A 9,721-nucleotide genomic window follows, 5' to 3' on the forward strand; every position below is an offset into this window, starting at 1 on the left:
TTATCTCTGCGTCCCACATGCGTTGCCAGTGGCCTCGCAGTTTCTTTCGTATGTAAGGTTTCAGATCTGTGAGAGGCACCAAAGCAGTATTATTAACAGCAGGGAGTGCAACTGACGTAGCCATCTGGTCTGCCAAAAGGTTACCCTCGATTCCCCTGTGGCCGGGTACCCAGCATATGATGATTTGCTGGTTAGATAGATAAGCTTTGCACATGTCGGAATAGACCTCAGTAAATACAGGATTTTCATGTTTGTAGGGTGACATTAAGGCCTTCACCACACTTAGGGAGTCTGTATATATAACGTCCTTTTGGAGTTTTGCTTTCTTTATATGCTTTACAGCCGACCATATAGCGTAGGCCTCTGCCGTGAAGATACTTGTTTCTGGATGTAGTACATCGGATTCCGAAAAAGAAGGACCGACGGCTGCATAGGATACTCCGGCATGTGACCTGGAAGCGTCTGTGTAGGACTCTGCGCATGAGTGTTTGTACTGAAGTTCTAGGAAATGCATTCGAATTTCTACCTCTGGAGCATGCTTTGAAACTTTTAGAAAGGATACGTCACATTCTGTGACCTGCCAGTCCCAAGGAGGTAATAGCTTGGTTGGGCGCATTAAGCGGTGCTCCAGGAGTGGGACATGCATTTCATCGCTAAGCTCCTTCACACGCAGCGAGAAAGGCTGTCTTATAGACGGACGGTTGCGGAAAAGTGTAGCATTCGTCATATCGGTAATGGTATTAAAACATGGGTGTTCAGGAGTGGAATGCACTTTAAGGAAATAAGTAAAGCTGACGTATGATCTCTGTAAGTGGAGCGGCCACTCATTCGATTCGGCATATAGGCTTTCGATCGGGCTTGTTCTGAAAGCACCAGTGGCTAGGTGGATACCTAGATGAAAGACAGGATCCAGCATCCTTAGCGCGCTCGGGGCAGCAGAGTTATACACTACGGCCCCATAATCTAATCGTGACCGTATTAGACTCTTGTAGAGATTCATTAGACACTTTCTGTCACTACCCCAAGTAGTCTTGGATAGAAGTTTCATTAAGTTCATTGTTTTTAGACATTTTTCTTTGAGATATTTGATGTGTGGAATGAAAGTGAGTCTATCGTCAAGTACAATACCTAGGAATTTGTTCTCTTTGTTGATAGAAATTTGTTGTCCACACAGTTCTAGGCAAGGACCCTGGACCAGGCCTCTCTTTCGTTTAAAAAGAACACAAGAACTTTTGTGAGGATTGATTTTAAATCCGTTTTTCTCTGCCCATTTTGATACTTTGTTCAAACCATGCTGTACCTGTCTCTCGCACACTGCGAGGTTACAGGATTTAAAAGCTATTTGAATGTCGTCCACATAGATAGAGTAAAAAATGGCCGGTGGTAATGAAGTACGAAGCGTGTTCATCTTCACTATAAAGAGCGTGCAGCTAAGCACGCCTCCCTGGGGTACACCAGTTTCTTGTGTAAAAGGACGTGACAGTACATTGCCGACTTTTACACGGAATGTGCGATTGGACAAATAGCTTTCTATGAGGTTTAGCATATTACCATGAATGCCCATTTCTGCCAAGTCTCTTAGGATTCCGTAGCACCACGTTGTGTCGTATGCTTTCTCCACATCGAGGAATATGGATAGGAAAAACTGTTTGTGTACAAATGCGTCACGGATGTTTTCTTCGATGCGTACAAGATGGTCAGTTGTGGAGCGGCCTTCTCTGAAACCACACTGATAGGGATCAAGCATGTTGTTCAGTTCAAGGTAATGTATGAGTCTGCGATTAATCATTTTTTCAAATACCTTACAAAGGCAACTTGTGAGGGCTATCGGGCGGTAACTTGCCACTCAGGAACGGTCTTTGCCTTGCTTCAAAACAGGGACCACAATGGCTTGTTTCCATGCAGTTGGAAGGTATCCCACATCCCAAATATTGTTAAAAAGTGCGAGCAGTGTAACGTGCGTGTCATTGTGTAGGTTTTTGATCATTTCATACACTATTCTGTCAGATCCAGGTGCAGAGCTCTTACATGCGCTCAAGGCAGCTCTAAACTCCGCAATACTAAAAGGACGGTTGTATGGTGGATTCTGACGGCATATTCTGATGAAAGGCTTACATTCTTCTATTTGTTTGTATTTGAGGAAGGATTGTGAATAATTTCTGGAACTTAACACGCTCTCAAAATACTCCCCAAGTGAGTCTGCCTGGTCTAGCAGTGTATCGCCCTGTGTGCTTACCAGAGGGAGTGAATATGTTTGCCGCCCTCTAATCCTATTAACTCTGTTCCAGGCTTTGGCCTGATCTCTGACGAGTTGATACTAGAAAAATACTTGTGCCAACTTTCTCTTTTGGCCTGTCGGCGGATCCACCTGCCTTGAGACTTTACTTTTTTAAAGTTCATGAGATTCTCTGCAGTGGGAGAAGTGCATAGCAACCCCCACGCATTGTTCTGATTCTTACGGGCGTTCCTACATTCGCTGTTCCACCACGGTACACGTCGTTTGCATGCCAGACCACTCACTTCGGATATGCATTTTGATACGGCATCTATTATGAATGATGTAAGGTACTCCACAGCAGCGTCAATTTCTAAAGAAGACATGTCGGCCCATGAGATGTTAGTGAGAGTTCGAAATTTCTCCCAGTCGGCTGTGTCTATCTTCCACCTAGGAGCTTGTGGAGGATATTCGTTTTTTTAGATGTTCTTATCATTATAGGGAAGTGGTCACTCCCGTAAGGACTGTTCGTAACTTCCCATTCGAGTTCGGGCAGTATGGACGGGGAAACTATGCTAAGATCTATTGAAGAAAAGGTTCTGTTTGCTAGGGAGTAATACGTGGGTTCCTTCTTATTCAGCAAGCAAGCACCTGAAGAAAAAAGGAACTGTTCAACAAGACGACATCGCTCGTCTGTACGAGTGTCGCCCCACAGGGAGCTAAGCGCATTGAAATCGCCAAGAACAACATAGGCTTCTGGAAATTCGTCTATAAATGACTGAAATTCATGTTTGTTTAATTTGTAGTGTGGGGGTACGTAGAGCGAGCAAATGGTGACGAGTTTATCCAGAAGAACGGCTCGAACCGCCACTGCTTCAAGGGGCGTTTGTAGCTGTAAACGCTGACAGGAAATACTTTTATGAATCAAAATGGCAACACCGCCTGATGATACGACAGCATCATCGCGATCTTTGCGAAACTTGACATACGGTCGGAGAAAGTTTGTATGTTGTGGTTTTAGGTGTGTTTCCTGTAGACACAGCAATAGTGGATTGTGTTTTTGGATAAGCTCTTGCACATCATCAAGGTTCCTAAGAAGACCTCTGATGTTCCATTGAATTATTTGTGTACCCATATTGGAGGTCAACAGGTGCTGTGCGTACAGAAACAGAAGTAGTGATTATGGAAATTACAGAGATTAAATTACAGAGCTCTTTCGAGGCCCTGTAACGGGAGTTTTGCCCTTTCTGGAGCGTTCGAGGTATCCTCGCCGCTCCTTAGGCGCTTGGTGCGCCTTGAGGATAGGTGTTGTGTCCATTGCCTCTAGTGAGGCTCCGGACACGTGCTCTTGCGAGCGAGAAGTTTTCAGAGGGAGTCCCGCCTTGGAGGGCAAGACCCCTGCGCCCACCAGCCCGGAGGTCGATGGGGCTCCCTGGCGGATTTGGCTGCGCCGGCTGTTGCCAGCGCTGGAAGGGACAGGGGTGGTTGAAGCAGCCTCGGCTGCGCCCACCTTCGGGGTAGAAGGTCCCTTCTGCTCGGTTGGCGGAGCAGCGCTAGCTGCAACCACCGCGGGGGCAGACGGCGTAACTGCCGACTAACTGTTTGTGGGTCGGACAGCTGCCGGAGGCCGTTGTGACGCTGCCCCCTGAAGCGCCACTTCGCCAAAGCTTTGCTTTGGCAGGTATGCAACCCGCCTGCGTGCCTCCTTGAATGAAATATTTTCTTTCACTTTGATCGTTACTATTTCTTTTTCCTTCTTCCAGGATGGGCACGACCGTGAGTACGCGGCGTGCTCCCCATCACAGTTTACACAGTGGAGAACGTTCTCACAAGTTTCAGTGGTGTGTTCTTTGGCACTGCATTTAGCACAAGTTTGGTGGCCGCGGCAGCTCTGCGAGCTGTGGCCGAAGCGCTGACATTTGAAACATCGGAGTCGATTGGGCACGTAAGGCCTGACACGGAGCTTTATGTACCCGGCCTCGATTGATTCGGGCAGGACACTTGAATTGAATGTGAGAATTAGGTGTTTGGTCGCAATTTCCTTACCATCGCGCCTCATCTTTATTCTTTTCACATTAACAACATTTTGCTCATTGAAGCCCTCTAGGAGCTCTGCCTCTGTCAACTGAAGCAGGTCATCATCTGAGACAACGCCGCGTGTAGTGTTCATAGTGCGGTGTGGAGTCACTGTCACTTGAAAGTCTCCAAAAGACACTAAATTGGGTAGCTTTTCGTATTGTTTCAGGTCACGGAGCTCCAAAAGGAGATCTCCACTTGCCATCCTTGATGCCTTGTAACCTGGACCAAGTGCCTCAGTTAAAGACTTCGAAACTAGAAATGGGGAGATTGTGCGTACTTGTTTATCTGACTTTTCCGAATGAATACGTGAAATCGTGGGAAGTTGGGTCTTTGTCGTCCAAAAAACTGAAATATGTCTTCGGTGCGCCCTCTTTTCTGAGGGCGACCTGGGAGGGGAGGGAAGGAGCTAGTCATAGAATAATCTAATTTTCGGCAATAACGGCAACCACCCACCGTGGAGCCCTACAAGGGGACGTTACAGGGACTGTAAGAACAGGTCCTGCAAACGCCAGCTGTACGTTATCACTATAACCAAATATGAGATAACCTAGGTTAGTTATTCACACAAGGTTAACCCTTGCTGCCTGGAAAAATTGGAAGTAAAAGGAAGCTAGGAGAAGACAGGAAAGGTGGAAAGTGAGAGAAAGACGAAGACTGGAGGGCAAGAGAGAGACAGGAAAAGGCAACTACCGATTCCCCCCGGTGGGTCAGTCCGGGGGTGCCGTCTACGTGAAGCAGAGGCCAAAGGGGTGTGTTGCCGCTACCGAGGGGCCATAAAGGTCCAAACATTCGACATTGGCTCAACCCCCAGGATCCTCTTTTCCCCGGACATGGCTAAGCCGCGCACGGCTACACGCGGGAGGGTCCAACCCTCGTGTGTTCGGGTACGTGGTGTCGCAACACACCAAACGCCTGCTGACGCAGACGCCCCTGCGGGGCTTTTTCTTCTGGTGCGTGCCGTCTGGATAAGAGTAAATCTACATATTACTGTCTTGCAAATAAAACCTTTTCTTCAATTGATCTCAGCATAGTCTCCTCTTCTATACTGCCTGAACTCGAATGTGAAGTTACAAACAATCCTTACGGAAGCGACCACTTCCCCATATTGCTACGAACACCTAAAGAAAACGAATATCCATCACAGGCTCCTAAGTGGAACATTGATACAGCTGACTGGGAGAAATTCCGAACTCCTACTAGTATCTCGTGGGCTGATGTCTCCTTTAGAAATCGATGCTGCTGTGGAGTACTTTACAGCATTTATTATAGATGCCGCATCTAAATGCATATCTGAAGTAAGTGGTTTGGCACGCCAACGGCGCGTCCCGTGGTGGAACGACGAATGCAAGATCGCTCGTAAGAAACAGAAAAAAGTGTGGGGGTTGCTGCACGCTTCTCCCACTGCGGGGAATCTTATCAACATTAAAGAAGTAAAATCCCAAGGCAGGCGAACCCGCCGACAGGCCAGAAGAGAAAGTTGGCAGAAGTTTCTATCGAGTGTTGTGTTGTGTTTTATGGCACATAGGCAACTAAGGCCATCATGAGCTAAGCTCGAGGTATAGGAGAATTTTCCGTGTAATGTTATAAAAATGTAAAAAATCGTCGGTGGTGTTGAGTGCTTCAATAGTTAGAGCTACCTCATGATGAAGTATTAAAAAGATTCTAACAATGGGTATTAAATGAATGAATGTGTGTTGTTTAGTGGCGCAAGGGCCAGGTGTGGCCAAGAGTGCCATGACTTATAATGTTGGGTTAAGCGCTGATTTGTGAGTGGCGATGGTGGGATGTAGCATGGCTGTAAAGTGGCCTAAAATCAATCCGTATCATAGAAGCGTAAAATGATATATGGAATAAAATTATTATAGTGATACATGTACTTGTCTATGGAGATAGTATGCACGATAAATGAACATGGTGCTAAAATGCAAGAACATGGAAATAGCACCTGTGCCTCCGGGAGGCCTTTGAGCCCAAAGGCTGGGAGGCAGGTGCTTTCTCTTAATGCAGTTACCGCAGCTGAGACCTCACGTAAGAGGCCGTGCTACGGACTTCCTGGTGATATAACATGAAAGTTTTGCACATCTTTTAAAAATTCTAACAAGGATTGATATTTAAAGAGCGGTTCTATGCCTATGATCATAAGAGGATGAAGTGGAATTTGTTGCCGGTGTGGTAATGGAAAATGCTTTTTTCTATTTGCGTCTAATTCAGTACATTGCAGCAGGATGTGAAGCACGGTAAGTGGCTCACCACATTTATCACACATGGGTGGATCGCCACCGGACAAGAGGTAGGTGTGTGTGCTGTATGTGTGTCCTATCCTGAGTCTGCAAAGTGTCACTTCTGTATGGCGATTCTTTGATACCGGTGGCCAGTTACCAAGATACGGCTTGATAACATGTAGTTTATTTTCTGTTTGTTTGTCCCACAAGCGCTGCCAGAAAGCCCTTAACTTTTTTCTTATTGAGGGCTTGAGGTCCATTACAGGGACAGTCGTGGAAGTGCTGGAAGCGTTCGCGTGGACGGATGTGGCTAGCTGATCAGCCAACACGTTTCCCTCTATCTCTCGGTGCCCCGGTACCCAGCATACCACGATTTGCTGCTTGGACGCATAGGTGGTTAGTAATGCTGACTAAAGAGATACAATGATAGGGTTTTGATATTTTTTGACAGTTTTCAAAGCGTTTACGACGCTCAATGAATCTGTGTATATAACTGCCTTTGGGATATTATTTTCTTTAATGTGTTTAATGGCGGTCAATATCGCGTAGGCCTCTGCTGTGAAAATATTTGTGCTAGGATGCAGAACACCGTAATCCGAAAAGGATGGGCCGACGGCTGCGTAGGACACGCCAGAATAACACTTCGATGCGTCAGTAAAAAATTCAGGAGAGGAATATTTGTGCTGTAATTCTAGGAAGTGCATACGGATATGAGCGACAGGCGCGCGCTTCGTAAAAGCTACGAAAGATGTATCACAGTGTATAGGTTGCCACTGCCAGGGTGGCGGCCGTATAACAGGGGGCATAAGGTGGTATTCAAGCAGTGGAACCCTTGTTTCTTCAGCTATGTCTCTAACACGCAGTGAGAAAGGCTTTCCCACTGTGGGCCGGTTGCGGAAAAGTTGAGAACTGAACAAATCATTTATAGTGGGATACGCGGGGTGGTCACTGTTTACGTTCACTCTCAGAAAATACATGAACGACGAATATGTTCTCTGCAGATGAAGTGACCATTCATCAGACTCAACGTAAAGGCTTTCCACTGGGCTTGTTCTAAAGGCGCCTGTGGACAGGCGAATTCCTAAGTGGTGGACGGGGTCTAGCATCTTTAGAGCAGTTGGAGTAGCCGACTGGTAGACTATGGCTCCATAGTCTAGTCGTGTGCGTATGAGGCTTTTATATAGGTTCATGAGACATTTTCTATCACTGCCCCAGGTTGTGCGTGAGAGAACCTTTAAGATATTCATTGTTTTCATACATTTGTTTTTAAGGTACTTTATGTGCTGTATAAATGTTAATTTCGCGTCTAAGATTATGCCTAAGAATTTATGTTCCCTGTTCACGGGCAGACGCTCACCATGCAACACAATTTCAGGATCAGGGTGCAGGCCTCTTTTTCTAGAGAAAACGACACATGTTCTTTTTTGTGGGTTCAGTCTGAACCCATTCTCATCAGCCCATTTGGAGACATCGTTAAGACCAAGCTGGACCTGTCGCTCACAGATTGCGAGAGAACTTGATTGAAAACCTATCTGCACATCATCAAGATATGTTCAATAGAAGATGTTACGTGGTATGTGTAGACGAAGAGAATTCATTTTTACTATAAAGAGCGTGCAGCTGAGCACCCCGCCCTGCGGCACTCCAGTTTCCTGTACAAATTTCCGTGACAGAACGTTGCCCACTCGAACACGGAATGTGCGATTAGACAGATAACTTTCGATAATATTGAACATATTACCGTGTATACCTAACTGTGAGAGGTCTCTCAGTCTCCCAAAGCGCCACGTAGTGTCATATGCTTTCTCCATATCTAGGAATACTGATACGAAAATCTGCTTATGAACAAAAGCTTCACGCATACGTGCCTCTATGCGTATAAGATGGTCACTGGTAGATCGACCCTCCCGAAACCCACACTGGTATGGGTCGAGTAATTTGTTTGATTCGAGGAAGTGTAGTAGGCGACAGTTAATCATTTTTTCGAAAACTTTGCAGAGGCAACTTGTTAATGCTATTGGTCTGTAACTTGATACAGAGGAAGGATCCTTTCCGTGTTTTAGAATTGGAATTACAGTTGCCTCCTTCCAAACAGAGGGGATCTCGCCCGAAAACCATATAACATTGTAAAGGTAAATGAGGGTTTTTTGTGTTTCGGAGGGTAGTTGTTTCAACATCTCATATATTACGCGGTCTGAGCCTGGGGCGGATGTATTACAATCATTCAGTGCTGCCTGCAGTTCTGCTATGGAGAATGGTTCGTTATACGCCACACTTTTATCACATTTTCTTTGTAACTTTTGCTGTTCTATTCGCATTTTGTACTTTAGGAAGGTTTCGGAGTAGTGCGAGGAGCCTGATATGTATTCAAAATGTGCACCAAGAGAGTTGGCTTGATCTTCCAGGCTTTCTTCGTGGCTATTTACTAAAGGCAGGGAATATGTTTGTTGCCCATTGAACTTTTTCACTCTATTCCATACTTTGCTCTCATCTGTGTACGAGTTGATGCTTGCTATATACTTCACCCAACTCTCTCGTCTTGCTTGTCGGCGCGTTCTCCTCGCCCGGGATTTGATATGTTTAGAGTTTTTCAGGTTTTCTGCAGTTAGAGAATCGCGAAATATCGCCCACGCTTTGTTCTGGTCCCTCCGTGCTTGCCTACATGCATCGTTCCACCAGGGAACACGCCGTTTGGAACGCATGCCGCTCGCTTCAGTAGTACATTTACATGCGGCATCAAGTATAAAAGCTGTAAAATATGCAACAGCGTCATCTAAGGTTATACCGGACATCTCAGACCAGGCCATATGTGTAAGAGTGCGGTACTGCTCCCACTCGGCTGAGTCAACCTTCCACCGCGGTACCTGCGGGGGACGTTGAGCTTGTTTCGGTGTAGTTAGGATTATTGGGAAGTGGTCACTCCCATACGGGTTATCAAGCACATGCCATTTAAGATAGGGTAAAAGTGTCGGCGATAAAATGCTAAGATCGATGACAGAAAATGACTTGTTAGCCAGGTTAAACTACGTACGCTCCTTTGTATTCAAGAGGCATGCTCCAGAAGAGAAAAACATCTCTTCAATGACGCGACCTCGCGCATCACAGCGTGGATCGCCCCACAAACTACTGTGTGCATTAAAATCACCGAGAATCATATAGGGTTCTGGGAGCGCATCTATTAATGATTCTAAATCGCGTCTGTGAA

The sequence above is a fragment of the Dermacentor albipictus genome, chromosome 2 (genome assembly GCF_038994185.2).
Source record: "Dermacentor albipictus isolate Rhodes 1998 colony chromosome 2, USDA_Dalb.pri_finalv2, whole genome shotgun sequence".
In the NCBI taxonomy this organism is placed as follows: domain Eukaryota; kingdom Metazoa; phylum Arthropoda; class Arachnida; order Ixodida; family Ixodidae; genus Dermacentor; species Dermacentor albipictus.